Below are 20,223 nucleotides of genomic sequence, written 5' to 3' on the forward strand. Positions count from 1 at the left end.
GTCTCACTTTGCCTATACTCCTTCATGTCAATTTGGTTTTTAGATTTTGAACTTCTGATACCCATTCCCAACAACATCTCATGATCACACAGGCTCGTATACTTCCTTCATGTGGGCTTTGTTGCTTCCCTGTTAGATGGCTGCCTGTTTAACTACAAGCCTTTAAGGTCCTAGGCACTAAATCTTTTGGTAGTCAGGTACCACAGTTTTCTTCACCATATTTGCTTATGCACCCATTTGTCTTCAGCAATCTTGTCAGAAAAGTGAGAATCATACATTGCCACATTATTAGAACCAACCATTCTTGTACTGTGGTAAGGTTAGAGACCCAAAGTCCATCTGCTTCCTTGCTGTGTGTATATATCTATATCTATCTATATATGTATATAGATATATACCTATCTTTATATATTTATAGATATACATAGATTTATATATACCTATATATAATTTTTGCTTTCTTATTCTTTCCTTTATTTCTTTTTTCTTTCCTCCTGCACCATGATAGCATGTTTACCCATCGTTTCATTTCTATGATCAGGAATGCTACCACCTCCTCACCATCATTTTTTAGCTCCCTTGCTTTTTTCTCTTGTCCCTGTCATTATTGACTAATTGCTCCCCACTCCCCCTGCCTTCTCCTCTCTTCTTGTCTCCATCCACCTCCACCCCCTGCCAACCTTGGGTCTCCGTGGGATTGTTTATCTTGCCTATCTTATATAGATAGACAGCAAAAGAGAAAGAAAAGAAAACAATCAAATAAACAAAACAAAAAGCCCACAGCAGTACAGCACCAATGAAACACACACTATTCTTCTGGTTCCTTGAGGCTTCCCCACCCTCCGCAATCATGACTCTAGTCTTGCCTTTCTTTTTGTCCAGTCTTACCTTTGAGAGCTAGACTGGAGCATGTGCACAGGTACAGATAAGAATGGAATCTAGGAGCAGGAGTAGCTATACTAGGAGGGTAGGGGGAAAGTTTGAAAGAGGAAGGGAGCGAATTGCAATGACCGACATGTAACCACCACCGTCCCCTACCCTGGGGATAAACAACAGAAACTGTGGGGCAAGGGAGATGGTGGTTGTTATTAAAATATGGAAATATTAATAATTACTAATATATCAAGAGTCATAAGGATGGAGTGGGGAAGAAAGAGGAGCTGACACCAAGGGCTCAATAGAAAGTAAATGTTTAGAAAATAATGGTGGCAACACATGTACATATATGCTTGATACAGTTGATACAGTTGATGTATGGACTGCAACAAGAACTGTAAGAGCCCCCAATAAAATGATCTTTTAGTAAAAAAAAAATGGAACCCATGCAAATAATTCCATGTCTTTAACTATTGTCCTGATCTTGAGTAGATAAGTAGCCCTCTGTTAAAATAGCGAGCAGCAGGCCCTGATAAAAACCCATCAGTCCATTCCCCTTTTCTTTTAGGGATCCGTCTCCCAGACCCATGTACCCAACAACACATACCCTTTTGGTCCTCAGTGTTTGTGTCCGAGGGGCACACCTGCTACAAGACCCCATTGCTCTTCTTGCAGTCAAGGCTGGAGTGGTCTAGTGTCCCACCCCCACCCCATTATACCTTTAACTTTCAGTGCAGGCCCCCTTGTTAATATCCCCCAAACAGTTCAGATGAGGTGCCAAGTGCTGCACCCAAAGTCAGATGTCTGCTATCAAGATTCTTCAGGGACTTCGTGGCTTTGCTCCCATTGCTGTTGCAATCCCCTCTTGGTTTGTCCCCAAGTGGGCTGGTCAGGCTAGCTGCTCTCTTGAACTATATCTTCAGTGTTGTCATCTGTAACACTGTCATCAAGGGAGAGGACATTATGTCTCCATCTGAGGCCAGCTGGTAGGTCTGTGAACAAGCTGCTCTGAGCAGGATTGCTACCCTCCAGGCTTGCTGCACCAGAATGAGGTCTACTCTCTTGTCTCCCTTTCCTTTGGAGACATAAACAATACCCTCCCCTTGGGTTGATTAGTGCTCTGTTCCCCCATTGCCATCTTTTTTCTTCCCCCACCCCTTAGTGGGCCTTGAAGGCATAAGGGGTGGGAGTGGGGAGATGTCTTTCCGCTCCATGAATTTTTGAAGCCCCCTTATATAAGACCAAATTTTATACTTAAAAGGTAGGGGTGAGTGGGTGGTGTGTGTGTGTGTGTGTGTGTGTGTGTGTGTGTGTGTGTGTGTGTGTGTGTGTTTGAAGCCTTGGAGCATGACTCAGAGAAATGGTATAATAAAATAGCAGTAATGTTAGACTACAATTTACAAAACCTGAATTTCAGGGGTTTTTTTTCATGACTTAGAAGCAGTATGTTCGTTTGCCTATATGTCTCTATCTATCTATCTATCTATCTATCTATCTATCTATCTATCTATCTACCTATCTTTCTATCTATCTATTTATCTAACATCTGTCAATTGGAATTACTAGCTTCTTTACCAACTTTGCAAAGTTTTCAGCATCCTTTCCAGAGTTTCTCTTCTACAGATTGCTTGTGGGTCCCATTTTAGTCCTTCAGGACTGAACTGCCTCAACTACTCTTACTTATTGGCTTTCAACTGACTACAGCTTTCTATCTTATTAACCTACGACCGAGGAACCCTGCCGGTGTGCTGTGTGCCAGGTATTCGGTTGCTAACTGCAGAGTTGGTGGCTCAAACTTCAAGCAGCTCCTCCTCAGAATAAAGATGAATCTGTCTGCCCCCATAGAGATGTATGGTCTTGGAAACCCTCTGTAGGGTTGCCGTGAGTCAAATTGACTTGATGGTAGTGGGTTAGCTTACTACTGAAAATACCTTTTCTTACCTGTAACAGGTCTTTACACCTGAACATTTATAACTTGCTACACTCAGGGGTCATCAGAACATCTCTGGTAATCCCATTTTAGCTTTTGATCTTTCTGCTAATTACGCCATTATCTTAAAGGTTCAAATTCTTAAGGGTAGCTAATCAGTTCCACCAATAATACTTCTGTGAGATGAACTGCACCAGAGGTTGCTAGCTGCCTTTAGATCAGTTAGTCCCTTCTGGTTTAATTACCTATTATTGGTTGTCTTACTGTATAACCTGCAAGAGCAGCAGTTCCCAACCTGTGGATCGTGACCCCTTTTGGGAGTCAAACAACCCTTTCACAGGGGTTGTCTGATTCGTAACAGTAGCAAAATTACAGTTATGAAGTAGCAACAAAAATAATTTTATGGTCGGGGTATGAACATAATATGAAGAACTGCATTAAAGGGTCGTGGCTTTAGGAAGGTTGAGAACCACTGTGCTAGGGTGTGGTAGTAGAGTGGAATTTGTGGTTTTGGTGCTATGTATTCTAAGTTAATATGAAAGGATAGGCCTTAATAATTGGAAGTGAAATGTGTCAGGATAAGTAAAAGCATCTTCACCTATTTTTAATTTTGGATAAACAGTTTGGGAGAAGAGATGTTATGAGCAAGATCTACAGAAACATGATGTCGTAGATTAAAGGCTGAAAGTTTTATTTGAATCATAAAATCAACTGGGTTTATTAGATATTTTACTTAAAATGGTTATATTAGTGGTCATCATAAGTGGGAATTGACTCAGTGGCAACATACTTGTTTGATCGATTGTTTTATGTTTTTGTTTGGTTTATTGTATCAGTTTAAGATTGTTACTATTTGCATTTGTCCTCTTAACATTAATCTAAAGAAAAGGACAGAATTAACTTTTTATTTTGGGAATATTATTTTGTGCCTTTTGACATATGCACAGTTTGTGAAAATGATTCACAGTGTTCGTAACAACTTAAGGTGTACAATAATACCGTTGAGGAATGTGCTTCTGGAACAATCAACCATTTGAGACCAATAGAACAGCATTTGCCCAAAAACAAAGCCCCGAAGATAGGAAGGGTTTGTGAAGACAGATGCATGGAAATGGTGAGCCCAGGGAGGAAGTGGGAAGAGAGCTTTGAAGAGTCTGACCTCTGGAGGAGAACCCAGCTCCTCATCAGCTGTTGCCAGGCTTATTGTCCCAAGCCAGAGTCAGACATACCACTACCACCCGTCCAACCGTTTCTCTAACGCCCCTCTACCTTTCTGCTGGTTGGAGAATTCATTGCAGTGGCCACACAGAAGTCAACTCAGTCAGTACTCATGATTGAGTAGGATTTTCAAGGAAGTTAACAGGTTATCACAAGCCAAGTTAAAAAAACACTAAGGATACAGTCATAGGTCCACAGCATCACCTCTCCGCAGCCCCTCAGGCATGTGTTTCCTTGACCTCTGACCTCCGTGGGCCAGGAAGCCCACGTGCTGCTCTACCTCACAGTCTCGCTGTTGGCACTGCTCTTTTGCTGTCTCATGTCTCCTTCCTTGTCTTCTGGTCTGGGTGTAGCATGGCCTCTGCTACGTCTGCCATTTCAGGCCGTGCTCTGGAACGTGCCTCACTGGTGCCTGCTCTTCCTCGATCGTCCAGGTTCTATCACTCTGCTTTTGAGATGTCTCAAAAGCACAGAGGAATTTAATGGCGGTGGATTTTTTGGTCTTTCAGCAGGTCATATCCCCCAAGGAAACAGGGTTGTGGCTTGGTTTACACCTTGTTGTAAAGTAGACACGCAGAACATATTCTAGTTTAAATCTTACCCATTTGCATAGCAGAGAGCTCCCTTTAAAATGGGATTATAACCACCAGCAAAGAGGCTAGAATTTATAGTAAATAACATAAGGGATTATGGCTCAGAAGGGTCATATTAATTGGTTGCATCTCAGTCACAAAACAAACAAAAAACCATGTAAATTGATGAATGGAAAAAATTAATTTTGTAAACTTTCACGAAGACTACAACAAAAGTAAGTAAAAAGAAATTGAAACGTCTTCTAAAGATAGTAATGGCATTTGCTAATTTATATTAAGATTTTTATTAATAAGATGCCTGGTTGTGCTTCTGTGGAATATTTGCTGAGTTTATATTATGGGCTCATTCACTCACTGTCATTGAGTGGATTCCAAATTAGAATGACTGGATAGGACAGTACAACAGCCCCTGTGGGTTTCTGAGGTGGTAAAACTTTATGGGCATGGAGGCTTTACCCTGTGGAGAGGCTAGCAATTTTAACTTGCTGGCCCACTACACTGGGCTCCTACATGATGGGTAGCGTAGTAACAGGTTTTAATGTTTCTTAGGAGAATAGAGAGCTTGTTAGAGAGGATCATATGTTGGTTTACATGGGTAGAGTGGGAAAGAATTTTCAAGAAGAATTTTCTAGGTGGAATCAACCTTTAATTTGAGACATTTTAGAAGTTTGTGGAAGAGGAAAGTGTAACTGCCTTGCTTCAGATTAATTGGAGATGTTCATCTAATTGTTTCAAAGATCGGTGTTCTGTATAGAATATGATTTGAGAATAGGATTTTGTTTTTTAAAAAATAGCCATTGATTTTACAAAGACTTTTTCTTCAACTTTTATGCACAGCAGAACAAAACACTGAATGGTCCTGCGCCATCCCTACAATTGCTCCTATGCCTGAGCCCTTGACGCAGCAGTCACTGTGTCAGTCCACACATGGAGGGCCAATCCAATCTCATGGAGGGCCTTCCTCTTTTCCGCTGCCCCTCCATTTTACCAAACGCAGTGTCCTTATTTAGGGGACTGGCCTCTCCTGACAACATGTCCAAAGTATGTAAGGAGCACTCTAAGGAGCACTCAGGTCTTACTTCTTCCATCACAGATCTGCTTGACTTTTAGGAGTCCATGGTCCTTTCAATATTGTTCTCCAGCATCACAATTCAAATGCACCAATTCTCCTACAGTCATCCTTATTCAATATCCAACTTTCACATGCATGTGGTGCAGTGGAGAATACCAAGGCTTGGGTTAGGTGCACCTTAGTCCTCAAAGAAACATCCTCCCACTTCCATACTCTAAAGAGGTCTTGTGCAGGAGATTTACCCACTGCAATCCATCTTTCGATCCCTTGACTGCTGCGTCCATGAGCATGGACTGTGGACGCAAGTTAACACAAAGTCCTAGAAAGCTTCAGTCTTTTCCCTCTTTATCATGATATAATCTATTACTCCAGTTTTGAGGATTTTGTTCTTCCTTACATTGAGTTATAATCCACACCGAAGCTATAATCCTTTATCTTCATCAGCAAGTATTAACTTTCTCCTCAAACTTTCAGTAAGCAAAGTTGTGTTATCTGCATATGTCAGGTTGTTAAATAAGCATTCTTCCAAACATGATGCTGCCCTCTTCTTCATATAATCCAGATTCTCTGACTATTTACACAGCATATAGATTGAACAAGTATGGTGAGAGGATACAATCCTGACACATACCTTTCCTGATTTTAAACAATGTAGTATCCCTTGTTCTGGTCTCACAACTGACTCTTGATCCATGCACAAGTTCAGAATGAGTACAATGAAGTGTTCTGGAATTCCCATTCTTCTCAAGGTTATCCACAGTATACAATGGTCCCCACAGTTGAATGCCTTTGCATAGCCAGTGAAACACAAGTGAACATCTTTCTGATATTGTCTTCCTTGAACCGAGATCCATTTGACATCAGCAATGATATCCCTTGTTCTATGTCCTCTTCTGAATCCTGCCTGAACTTCTGAGAGTTGCCCATGTACTTGGTATTTATTCTTTGATTGAATACCAACCAGGTGCCAGGCCTTGCACTACATGATATGAATACAGATAATAGTCTTCTCAGGCAGCTCAGATTCTAGGGAGAGGAAATATACTAACAAGATTATAATATGTATGTAAATGCTATAATTTTAGACATGAGAAAAGAACTGGGAGGTCACAGGGTCTATGTATGTAGTTAAAAAGCACAAGTTTTTGAATGAGAGAATGCTGGTGATGCTTTGAGTTAGACATTGGGCTGCTAACTGTAAGGCCGGTGGTTCAAACCTATCAGCTGACAATGGAAGAAAGATGAGGCTGTGAGGATTTACACCTTTGGAAATCTATAGGGTTGCTGTGAGTTGGAATATACTCAATGGTAGTGCTTTCTTTTTCTAAGATAGCATAATAGAGTCCTGGTAGTTATACACTCAGCTGCTAACCAAAACATTGGTTTGAAACTCCCCAGTGGCTCTGTCGGGGAGACCTGACAGGCTGTGTTAACTCGTATTGCAGCCATTACTCTGTGAGGCCATTCTAGGGAGTTCTCAGGGGCCATTCTGAGTCAGAATTGACTTGATAGTACCCAACAGCAGCCAGATAGCCTAAGAAACCCAACTCAAGTCCTTGATGTTATGATTTAATTACATACCATGCATAGTATCATAGATAAAATATTTTCCTTTCTTTTTAAACATATAATAAATTAGAGCCTGTGGCTATATATAAAAACTTGAAGTATTAAATCTCGTTCTTTATAATGTATATGGAATATATGTGCTGCGATTCACTGGGTATGACATAAATCCTTAACTTAGTTGCTAATTCAAAGGTTGAAGTTTTGAGCCTAGCCACAGGCACTTTGAAAGAAATGCCTGGTGATCTACTTCTAAAAAATGGCCATTGAAATCCCTGTGAAACACAGTTCTACTGAACACACATTGGTGGTCCAAACCCATCACCCAAACCCATGGCTCCACCCCATGGAGAAAGATGAGACTATCTGCTCCCATAAAGATTTACAATCTTGTAAATGCTATTTAAGGGCCAGGATAAGTTGCAGTATACTCAAAGACAGTGAGTGGTGAGTTTAGAAGCAACATGTTTTCATATTCAGATGTGGCATAATATAGTACTACCAATCTTTTAGTTAGCAGCCCATTGCCAAACCCACAGCACCACCAAGGCCACTTTTTGTGTTCCTAAGGTACTTGGCTTTTTCTTTCCTCTCTCTCTCTCTTTTTTTTTTTTAAATCATTTTGTTAGGGACTCCTACAACTCTTATCACAATCCATACACATAACAATTTTGTAAAGCACATTTGTACATTCATTGCCCTCATCATTCACAAAACATTTGCTCTCCACTTAAGCCCCTGCCCCTGGCATCAGCTCCTCATTTTTTCCTCTCCATCCTCGCTCCCCCTCCCTCATGAACCCTTAATAATTTATAAATTATTATTTTGGCATATCTTGCACTGTCCGATGTCTTCCTTCATCCACTTTTCTGTTTCCGTCCCCCAGGGAGGAGGTCACATGTAGGTCCTTGTAATCGGTTCGCCCTTTCCAACCCACCCTCCCTCTACCCTCCTGATATCGCCACTTTCACCACTGGTCCTGAAGGAATCATCCGCCTTGGATTCCCTGTGTTTCCAGTTCCTATCTGTACCAGTGCACATCCACTGGTCTAGCCAGATTTGTAAGGTAGGATTGGGATCATGATAGTGGGGGAGTGTGGGGAGGAAGCATTTAGGAGCTAGAGGAAAGTTGAACCCCGACTGGCTCATCACCTCCCCATGACCCTTCCGTAAGGGGATGTCTAATTGCCTACAGATGGGCTTTGGGTCTCCACTCTGCACTCCCCCTCATTCACGATGATATGATTTTTAGTTCTGATGATGCCTGATACCTTATCCCTTTGACACCTTGTGATTGCACAGGCTAGTTTGCTTCTTCCATGTGGGCTTTGTTGCTTCTGAGCTAGATGGCCGCTTGTTTACCTTCAAGCCGTTAAGACCCCAGATGCTATATCTTTTGATAGCCGGGCACCATCAGCTTTCTTCACCACATTTGCTTATGCATCTGCTTTGTCTTCAGCAATTGTGTTGGGAAGGTGAGCATCATGGAATGCCAGTTTAATAGAACAAAGTATTATTACATTGAGGGAATACTTGAGTGGAAGTCCAATGTCCATCTGTGACCTTAATACTAAATCTCTATATATATGCACATAGTTCTATTTGCATATCCTCTTATATAAATATATACATGCCTCTATTTAGAGCTCTATAAATGCCCTTTACCTCCTAATTCTTTCCTCTATTTCGTTTTACTTTTCTCTTGTTCCACTATCATCTTCAGCCTTCATTCGGGTTTCAGCAATTCCTCTCGGTTACATTACCCATGGTTACGCTCTACCAGGCCTCCTACACCCTCCTCACCACGCACCTGGATCACCTGTTGTTCCCCTGTCCCTAGGTTTATAAACACCACTACCTTTCCCCCCACCTTCTCCTCTCCCATGCCCCCTGGAACTGTTGTTTCTGTTGTTTTCCCCAACAGATTATACATCTAGTCCTTCGTATCTAGACAGACCCGCGGAGAGGTGCATGGCTTTTCCAATGAGGCCTAAAAACCAACCCCAAACAAAAAAAAACTATTGCAGTTGAGTCAACCCCAACTCCTGGTGACCATGTGTGTCAGAGTAGAAGTGTGATTCTTAGGGATTTCTGTTGACCTGACAACACTTGCCAACAGCTGCCACATAAATATATTTACACATACTTTAAAAGGCAATTACCCAAACCAGTAGTTGTCAAATTGATTTTGACTCATGATGACTTTGTGTTGCAGAGCAGAATTGTGTTCCTTAGAGTTTTTATGGTTCTGAACTTTCAGGTGCAAATCATAGGCCTTCCCTGGTGCTTTGTTCTTTGTCCACTCAGGACACTTCAATCACTTTATAGGTCATGCTTTCATTAAAATCTAAGAAGGTCTATTAAATCTAAATCTTGGGAAAATCTAGAATAGTAAATATGAAAATGCCCAAGTATGTTTACATGTATGTAGAAACACCTATACATTTCTCAAGAGTCAGAAAAGCAAGTGGCATTTTTCAGACAACCTATGAGTAAGTGTTATGTTTAAGCAACCCACTCCCCCCCCTTTTAGAAGTCCAGTGCGCTCTCTATTGTGCAACAGAGCCAGATTCCCCCCTTTTAAAGCAACTCCTCTGAACCTTTTGTCTTTGCTCGGGACTTGATCATTCAATTAATTCTGTCACAGTTCTACCCTTTTCTTGCTAACTATGCTGATTCAGTGTTTTCTCAGTTACTGAAATGGCCTCTTTTAGAGATCCCCTTCACCATCAGCCTTTGCTGTTTAGAGAAACTTGAGGGTGGGCCTGTGGCTCTCTGCTTCTAGAGTTGCTCCTGGAGGCAATTCTTTTTCCTATTTATTGGTTACTTCCTGGTCATTTCTTTTCTTGAATGATATGTAGTTTCTATTTTTGATTTTTCTTTCTTAAGTAACCCATTAGAGAAAGGCAAAACTCCTTGCTAACATTTGTTTCTGATGTAACTAAAGAAAGACAATGTGGCCTAGTATTGTGTTGCAGGGTAACGCTGCCGCTTAATGAGTGCTTTTAAGAGTTCCCTTGAGCTTGCTAGAAAGCTGGGGCGCATGATTCAAAAGGCACTGTATTAGGAATAATTAGATGGGAGAGTTACTTGGTGATCATGCCCCTTGGTCTTTGATCTTGTTGGATTTTGCAGTCTAAGGAAGGTTGACTTAGATTTGATTTTAAATGTGTATTTTTCAGGAAAGGTAAACACTCCAAGCATCATTTTCTTTATGTTGAACCTTTACTGTAAAGTTTTGTGAGTTACGTTCTATTTTTGAACTTAGGGCCATGTTTTTGAGGGACTTCATAGGTCTTAGTTATCATTTAGTATCTGAAATTTTTGTTTTGTCTGTCACTGATCTCCTAAGTGACCCTAAAACCTAAAACCAAGACAGTTGCTGTTGTGTTGATTCCAACTCATGGTGACTTAGGTAATAAAATGTATGTGATGAGAAAGCCCAGGGTCCTCAGACCGACGTACGTATGTATTTGCTAAATTAAAAAACCAGAGCTTTCATTTCTTCTCCATTTAGTCCCCCAACAAAGCATAACAGCATCTACGTGCATAAATCCTCGACTGTACCTTATTTAGCATATGATTTTAAAATGTGAGATGTCTATAGTTTGCCTGTGAATATTGACATTTTTCCAAGAATTTTTAACCGTTGTAAGACCTGAAGAAATATGGAATAAAGAATTTGGATGATTGGTAATGATACCACCAACAATGGTAATAGCAACATATTATCTAGGACTTAAGGAGTCTTGGTGGGTTGCTAAACGCAAGGTCAGCAGTTTGAAACCACCAGGCACTCCATGGGAAAAAGATAGGGCTTTCTAATCCCATAAAGAGTTAAAGTCTCAGAAAGGCAGAGGCAGTTCTACCCTGTTTGTAGAGTCCCTATGAGTTGGCATTGAGTCAGTGGCAGTGAGTTTGCTTTTCAGTTTGATTAAGGATTTGTGATCAGGCTCTAGAGGAATAACAAGTCTCTTTCTCATCTAGTCAGGCAAAGATGTGGTTTTTCTGAACAGGCCCAGAAGCTAGAGTCCACGACCACCGTTTAGAAGTCAGAGGAATCTAAAGGAAGAAAGTGAGTTAACAGGTTCAAAACCAGGCTACCAGTGTTAGGATCTAAACAATATATGTGGTTGCGATGGGTTGTAAAACTATGAAATTGGTATAAGGCATAATTGTGGCAAATAGGAGGCAGCCTAGAGAGCTCCAAAGCAGAATGCGAGGACTATTTTAAACCAAAGCAGCTAACGTCAAAGACAGAAGGACATGGAAACGAAGGATTATAAAATAAACATGTGCTTTCTTTCTTGGTTTATTTCTCACAGTATTTGTGGAAGTTATGATTAATGTACACTTTATAGATAAAGGAGTCAAGTTACAGTGCCAAATATAATCTCTACAAGCTCCATTTCTTTGCATTTTTGGTATTTTGTGGAGAGAAAACTCAAACCAAACTCAGTGCTACTGGGTGGAGCCCAACTCATGGTGCCCCTGTAGGACAGCATAGGACTGCCCCTGTGGCTTTCTCTGACTGTAACTCTTGATGGGAGGAAAAACCCATCTTTCTCCTGGGATCAGCTAGTGGTTTTAAATGGCTAACCTTGCTAAGACTTTCCACCCACTGGCCTGTGATCTTGCTGCATTCAGCATTATTGCATGTGTTGCATGAGTCTGATGAGGAATTTATAGAACGGTATCAAACATACGGGCTAATATTGGACTTATGGACTTGATCCGGACTGGGCTGGGATGTTTTCTTAATATATAGTTACTCTTAATATAAAGATCTGTATTATACACATATGAATATATATGAATGTGTATGACTTTGTTTCTTTAGTCTACCTGAACACACACAACTAGTTTTACTTGAACCTTGTTTCTTGTGATGGCCAATTTAAGTGAACAGCATGCAGCTGTGAAATTTTGTTTCTAGCTTGGGGGAAATGCCACAGAAAACTTGTGATGTTGAACACAACTTACAGGGACAGCACTATGGGGAAAAAATCAAGTGTATGATTGGTTTTCTTGTTTCAAAAAAGGTGAAATGTTAATTGATGACAGACCTCATTCTATACGTCTTTCATCTTCCCAAAAGTACAAAACTGTCAACTTGTAGTGCATTTGGAGTTTGTTCCAACAGGTCATACTGTTAATCAAGCTTTCTATTTAGAGGTTCTGAAAAGATTGCGTAACAATGTGAGATGGAAGACTGGTTTTGCAACCAATGACAATGTAACCTGCTATGCAGCCATCTCAGTGTGCCAGTTTTTGGCAAAAACAGCATGTCTCTCGCCCCATGCACCTTACTCACCTGACTGCTCCATACAACTTCTTATTGTTGCCATGAATGCTGAGGGACATGAAAGGACAGTGATTTGATGACATAGAAGAGATGAAAAAAAATGAGGCAAGTGTTGTCAGCAATCCAAACAGATGAGTTTGAAAAATGCTTCCAAGAATGGAATCGCAGACTTGACAAATGTATTAAGTGTACTTGTACTTTGAAAGTGATAAGATTATTTTGTGGAAACATTGAAATGCATAGTCTGGGGGTGGGGTGGGGAATTTTGGTCATATAATTGTATTGATAGTTATAGTAATTTAATCTGTGCTACAGAATTTAAAACTTCTGAGAAAAGGAAACGGTACTTATTGGGCAGGCTTTCAGATCACAGTACATGCATTGTTGAATTGTACAGATTAAAACCTGAAGTGATTGCATACTACCCAAACAATGAGGGTTAGAGGTAGGGCAGAACTTTCCTTTTTTTTAAAATCATTTTATTGGGGGCTCATATAACTCTTATCACCATCCATCCATCCATCCATCCATCCATCCATCCATCCATCCATCCATCCATCCATCCGTGTGTCAATGCTCATTCACAAAGGCAGAACAATGTCTGCTTGACTAACGTCATAAAAAAGCAAAGAGAGCATGAAAATAGCAAATACACAGTAGTCCAAGCCGCCATTCATTGGGTACCCACAAAGCAAGAGATCTGAACCAAAGTCCAGTGACCTCCAATTCCATCATCTTCGGATAGCATTTATCTGCTGCTTCTCACACTCTAGGATATCTAAGCCCTAACTCCTAAGCATACCTCGCCCCATGCACAGAAATGAACTTTACATTAGAGACTTAAATGTAAACCCTGGAGCTATAGGACTTATCAATGAAAAACTTGGTATAAATTTAAGGGCCCTATTGTAGGGCCTACATAGACTACCAAATATAACAAAGGAAGCACACGTAGCGGAAGACAAAATAGATGACTGCAACCTCCTCAGAGGAAGACACTTGACTAGCAAGGCTTCCTCCAAAGAGTAAAACCAAAGTGGTTTTAAATGGAAAAGCTTCTGTAGCACGCATAAAACAATTCTCTCCTAGTACCATATCATGTAGCTAAATATTTTTACATACAACACAAAGTTGTATGTAATCTTGAGATGAGAAGTTAAAACGTTTGAACCCTCTCCTTAAAGGGTGTGGGGTGGGGTGGCGAGATATGAGGCAAGAGACCTGGTGGAAAGAGTGATCATACTTGATTCACAATGGACTGTTTTTCAGGCATGGTTTTGTTTGTGGCCAAGCATTTAAAAGTAAACACATGCGTCACATAGCTTCATTAATTGTTTAATACTGTGTGTTTAATTACTTCAGTTCTCTAAAGCTTTTATCTCCTGTATTGAAAACTCTGTTACAATTGGTATTTTAAATGGATGGTTCACTGTATTTGATGGGAAGCTTCCATCTTATGTATTTGTGAGTCTGAATGAGACCGCCAAGTCTGCCTTGGGAATGTCATAATGACTATGAGAGGAGCGATGCTGCCACAGGTGGTTATTAAAACATGCCCTGAGGTCTTTTATCGTGAATGATTCTGACCTTCCCGGAAGCCTCTGTTTTTATTTTTAAAGGAATCTTCAATACTCTTAGCCACTCATCTGTTAAAAAAATTCAATTCTACCAAGTTTCAATTTATATAGTATATCTTCTGAATAACTTAAACCATTTTAAGTGTCATTTGATAAATATGCCCGTCTGAATGAAGAAAATGTGATGATTTTAATACTATTTGATATACTTTTGAGGAAACAATGAAGTAATAAGAAAATTGGGAAGGAAAAGATAGAGAAATACTGTTTGTCAAACAAGCAAAAGCTATTTTTCCGGTGGAAGTTGGTGGCATGGCAAGCTCAAGAATAAGTAGCAAGAAAGAGGAAGTTGGTTATTAGAAGGTTGCTATGAGTCAGATTCAACTTGGCAGTAAATTCTTTGAGCTTACGTGAGTGAGCATGTGTGAAAGGGGTGGTCTCTAATCAGACTTGGAAAATAGATAATCCAGAGGCACTTTCACAGTTGTTTAAAGATTACTTTAAAAATTGGAATCGTTTCTTTAATGAAATTTTTGTGGGTTGAAAATTTTTAAAAAATAGGTTGACTTAGATGCATGGCGGAAGCAAAGGGGAAACAAATATTTATTGAGCATAAGCAATCTGGTATGAATTGTAACATTGTGTTAACATTGAGAACTGTTTTGATTGTCTCAGCAACCTATAAAATTTTAAGTCAGTATGTTAGCCACTTAACAGACAGGGTAAGAGACTTACCAAGGTCAGATAACTTACTCATGTTTATGTGACTAGAGCTGGGGATTTCAAGCCCTTGCTTTTGCTCCTATCTACCTTTGCCCACCCGGTTTTACTCTGTTCACTTTGGTAGGATGGCAGCCTCTGGAGTCCCGTGACTCTCTAGTGCTAGTGTCTCTGTATCAGTCAGCTAGTGCCACAAGACCTATATAATAAGCCATCTCAAAACTCAGTGGCACACATAAAAAATTATTTATCATATACATCTGTGAGGCTCTGGAGTCTTCTGGTGTAGACTGGACTCCTTGGGCTTGGTTCCAAGATGGGGGTTGGGGAGGGCTCTGCACTAGTATAGCTCATCTTCCTTGGGCCAGCAGCTCCCAGGCAGGTTTCCTTAGACAAAAGGAAAACAATCCCACCTTGCTAAACTCATTAAAAGCTTGACTCGATATCACTTCTGACAACATTTCATTGGCAAAAGTCAGTCACATAGCCAAGTCCCAAGTCAAGGCCAGGGAAGAATATTATCCATATAAGGGTTTGAGGTAGGGATGAGGGACTGGGTGGAGTGACTGTATTTTCAATACGGTAATAGTAAATTTGTCAAATTCCTGATTAAAATCAAACTCACTGACATGGCTTGACTCTGTAGTCCTTATAAAACTAAGCTCTATGTCTTAATGCCTTTTGTGACTTTTCTTAAGTACTTTAAGTTGAAATAGGCTGTTGAAAGCTGCTTATATTTTTACATCTTAAAATTAAGGCTTCTGGAGAATACTTCTTAGTTCTGCTATAAACTTTGCTCCTGTATTGGTAAATGAGGCTTAGAAAGTGTGTGTCAATGCTTACTCATGGGATTCCTTCATTTTCATTTTTATCATATCTGTAGTGGTAAAAAGTGACCATGACTTCCAAGCAAGGTGTTACGGGAATTAGAATTCACCCAAATCTCAGTTTAGAACCTTATCTGATTCATTGGAGTGTTAACTATTTCAGCCTACTTTTACGCTCTTTTAAATTGCCTGTTCACTTAGGATGAGACCTTTGCCACAGGGCCTGGAAGAAGTGTATTTGACCAAAGTGCAAATGGACTTTGAGGATGCAGTAGTAATCCTACTGTTTTGATATTGGTCAGGGAATTATAGGGAGCTTTGTTGCTTTGCTAAAGATGTTTCCCAGCTATTTTTCTTTACATTTGACTGTGGGGTGGGATAGGCAATCCAAAGGGCAGGGAAGATAAAAGTTGTGAGTATTCTAAATTTGAACTGTTTCCAATGTAATCTGACAGGAAATTCCTTAAGTCCTTTGGAGCCCTGGTGGCACAGTGGTTAGGCACTTGGCTGCTCTGTGAAAGGTTGATGATTGCAACCATGAGTGGCACTGCTGGAGAAGCTGTGGCAGATTACAGCCCTGGAAACCCTGTGTGGTTGGTCTGTTCTCTTCTATAGGGTCACTGATCTGTGCGGGTCAACTTGATGGCAACAGATTTTAAATCCTTTAGGTCAAAAAAATGAGACTGTGTGAACTTTTAGATGTTATTTCATTTTATCATCAGTGGATCTCCTTTGATTTTTCCCTTGAAACAATATATGTTTTAAGATTACAGTGAACTAATATTAAATTTAGTGGTGAGGATTTCATGACTCCTATTTTGACATAGTTGAAGACATCTTGGGAGGTTAAAATGCCAAGCCTAAAGATGACTATTTTTTGCCACTAAGAGATGTGACATTTAGAAGACAGGTATACCAGTCCCATGCTCTCATGTATCTATTGTTTTCTTGAGTATGTCTGAATTAGCATCAATGTTTTTCTTATACTATAGCTTGCTGCCTATCATGGGTTTGGCTCAGCATTAAAAGATGGATAACCCACTGCCATCAAGCTGATTTAGGCTCCTAGTAACTCAATAGCGAGGTTTTCAAGACTGTAAATCTCTATGGGAATAGACAACCTCATATTTGTCTGGTGGAATGGCTGCATAGTTTGAACTGCCAACCTTGCATCTGGCAATCCAGCGCCTAACCCACAGTGCCACCAGAACTCCTTACAAAGATAGATAAGCTAAAAAAAAAAAACCCAAACAAAACTCAACTGCCATCAAGTTGATTCAGACTCATAGTGACCCCGTAGGACAGGGTTTCTGAGACTATAAATCTTTACAGTAGTAGACAGCTTCATCTCTATCCCATCGAGTGGCTGGTGAGTTTGAAACACTGACTTTGTGGTTAGCATTTCAATGTATCACCTCACTATGCCACCAGAGCTATTTCTCTAAAGATAGATTCCATTTACGTGATGAACATTATTAATTGGATTTAATGAAGGAGTTCTACTCCGGATATTACAGAGCACTTTAATTAGGTCCAAGGAGCACTGGTGGTGCTGTTGGGTGAGTGAGTGTGTGTGTGTGTGTGTGTGTGTGTGTGTGTGTGTGTGAGAGAGAGAGTCCGGGTTGACTAGAGAAACAAATCCAGAGACACTCGTGTGTAAAGAGAGCTTTATATCAAAGAGCAATTGTATATTGGGAAAACATCCCAGCCTGGTCCAGTTCAAATCCATCAGTCCGATATCAGCCCATACATCCAATAGTAGTCCAGAAATTCCTCTTTAGGTTCAGGCAGCACATGCAATGACGCCAAATGCAGGACAATCACAGGCCAGTGGTGGGTCCAGTGGCACGGAAACATCTCAGCACTGGCATGGGTCGCCACATGTCTCCTCTAGCTCCAAGGCTTTGGCTGCCATCAGCATAGCTCCATGTAGCTTGTCAGTAGGAAGGTGAAGCTGAGAGTGTGTGTATCCTGTCTCCAGGGAGGAAGACAGGAGTTCCCAGAATCCTCAGGAGAAGGCCATGCTCACACAGAGGCCTCATTGGCTAGGACTTGATTAACAGGCTAGACGCCACCCCTTCGCTCAAGTTAACAGGAGATTAGGTTACCGCCACAGTGGGTTTTAGTTAAATCAATATTCTAATAGCAAGCTATAGTTAAAAGCGTCTTTTTCTGTGTTGTAATGATGGTTCTTTTAAGGCAGGGGGGTCAAACTCAATTAACACACGGGCCATGTGGTGCAGCAGGCAGGATTCACGCGGCCACAGCACATTTACAAATTTTATTAAATTTATATTTTGAAGTGAGGATTCAGGAATATGGATAGGATAATTAAAACACTATATAATTGCTTTTATTTAAACATTTATTTTATTGTATTTACAAAACTAAAATTACTCTTTTTACCTGAAACTTGCCAGCATTTTCCTCCTACTAGTTTTCACTTACCTCTTATGTTGTGACCGGAAATATGATGAAATAACTCATTAAAAACACAAAATGTTGGACAGCCGACAAACATGATGCACAATCGTGATGGCTTCCCTCTAAAAGTGTGAACTCGCGCTGTAGGTGTGATTCATGACAGCACCACCCAGAGTGCTCGCTTTCACCTTGTCGCCGTCTGGGTCTGTTTACATGACGTCACACTGAGCGTGGCGGACAGATCGCTTCCAAACGTCTCCGGAACCGAGTCAGCGCGTTTATACACATCCGCAGGCCCCCAGGCAAGGCACTGGGCCACGTGCAGACTTGTCTTCAGTAGTTAAAGGGTTAACGAGGGAATTGTGTGCACGGTATTGCCTCAGTCTCCCCTAAGCGCTATTTTCTTCATAACAATTTTTAAAATTTTCGTTTTATTTCAGAGCATCGCGGGCCACAAAAAAATAACCTCAGGGGCCCCTTGCGGCCTGTGGGCCGCAAATCTTGATACCCTGTTTTAAGGTATAGGGAAGTTACCTTTGAAAGGAGTAGACTATTACCGTATAGACTCGAGTGTTAGGTGACCCAAATATCAGCTGAGGCACCTAATTTTACCCCCAAAACTGCATTAAAAATGTGCTGAAAGCTTGGCTTATACACGAGTATGTACGGTAACTTCATTACAGAGCCCATGCATGTTACTGACCATTGTACCCTTAGCACTTGAAAAGTATCTGGCATACAGCATATGCTCAATAAAGTTACTAAATGATTGATTTACTAAATGAATGAATGCTGCTATAAAAATTTGAAACATTCTCATATCTCCCCCTAATTTTGTGTCTCCATTCTTCGCACTTAGCAAATAATATGAGAATGCAAAGCCATAAAAAAAGCATACATTTTAAAGCTTTTTCTGGAGAAGTTTCTGTTGGAAAGTTCACTTGTAATTACCTATGGAGAAACTCTTTTCAGAGTTCTGATGGTAGAGTGAAATTTTTTTTCAGTTTATAAATGAAATTGTTATGTTAGGCTTATCTTATATAGAAAAAGACAAGGGGGGAAGATTAATGGGCAAAAGCAAATTAAAGAGAAGCAGGAGACATCTATCATATGTGGAGTTATCACTTCATTATTAACTGTCAGGATTATTACACTAATAACTGTTACTTTTTTATTAAAGGATTTTAGTTACTTGATTTTCTAAATAAATGATGTTTGCTCTTTTATTTATGAAAAATAGAATTTTCTGCATTTCTTATTTTTAAAATTGGCAATGTTTTTATGCTAATGTATTTACGCAGTTGCCCTAAAAACAACAAAATTACAAAAATGTATTTATGTTTATGAAAGAAATGATTGTATGTTTTAGCTCTTCATCACCGCCAGTGGTTTTTAAAGTGCTGTATACTCTGTACGGCACCAGAATTAGATTGCTGTGTTTTAAAAGCGTATAGACCAGCTATGCTTTCCTAAAAATCATGTGAAATGTTGGTGATCCCAGGATATGTGTAAGTTATTTTCTCTGATGGCTGACAATTTATATTGAATAATTGTTTTTTAGTGGCAATTTAGATAGGTAACCTAATATAAATTTAAATGCATTTGTTTTAATAGCATATTTTATCTCTCTTGTCTTATTTTCTAATTGAAGAGAAGGGGCAAAAGCTAAGTTTGTATGGAATTTAAATTCACTTGGATATAGTACTTAAGTATATTAGTCAATTCTATCCAAAAAGATGCACTAAAAGTTTTCTTATTAAGGTTTTAAGATTATTGATTGGAAAATAATTTGAAAATATCTTTTTGCCCCTATTTCTCCCTACATAGCCTTCTTGAAGTTTTTCCAAATTAGATTTTATATGCCAATTAGGAGGTTGAGTACACTAAAATAAAAGCAAATGCAACCAAAACGGCCTCACCTTATGGCTGGTTAGGTTTTTGAGAGAATATGCGGAACCTTTGCTCTGAGCATGGCTTTGAGAAAGATATTCATCTTAATGAACACATTAATTAGAACCATAACTATTTATAAGATAATTAGAAACGAAGCATGGTAAACTGAGCTTTTCCTGCAATTAATGGAGGATTAATTACTGGAGGTAATGAAGTGGATTT

The 20,223-nt window shown here is 39.9% G+C and overlaps 1 protein-coding gene across 1 annotated transcript in view; it reads left to right on the plus strand.

Annotated features, from left to right (window-relative positions):
* The window catches only part of RSRC1 (arginine and serine rich coiled-coil 1), a 463,476-nt gene that overhangs the window by 57,238 nt on the left and 386,015 nt on the right, over nucleotides 1-20,223 (plus strand). The gene's annotated exons all lie outside the window — the stretch shown is intronic.

The sequence above is a fragment of the Tenrec ecaudatus genome, chromosome 4 (genome assembly GCF_050624435.1).
Source record: "Tenrec ecaudatus isolate mTenEca1 chromosome 4, mTenEca1.hap1, whole genome shotgun sequence".
Lineage (NCBI taxonomy): Eukaryota > Metazoa > Chordata > Mammalia > Afrosoricida > Tenrecidae > Tenrec > Tenrec ecaudatus.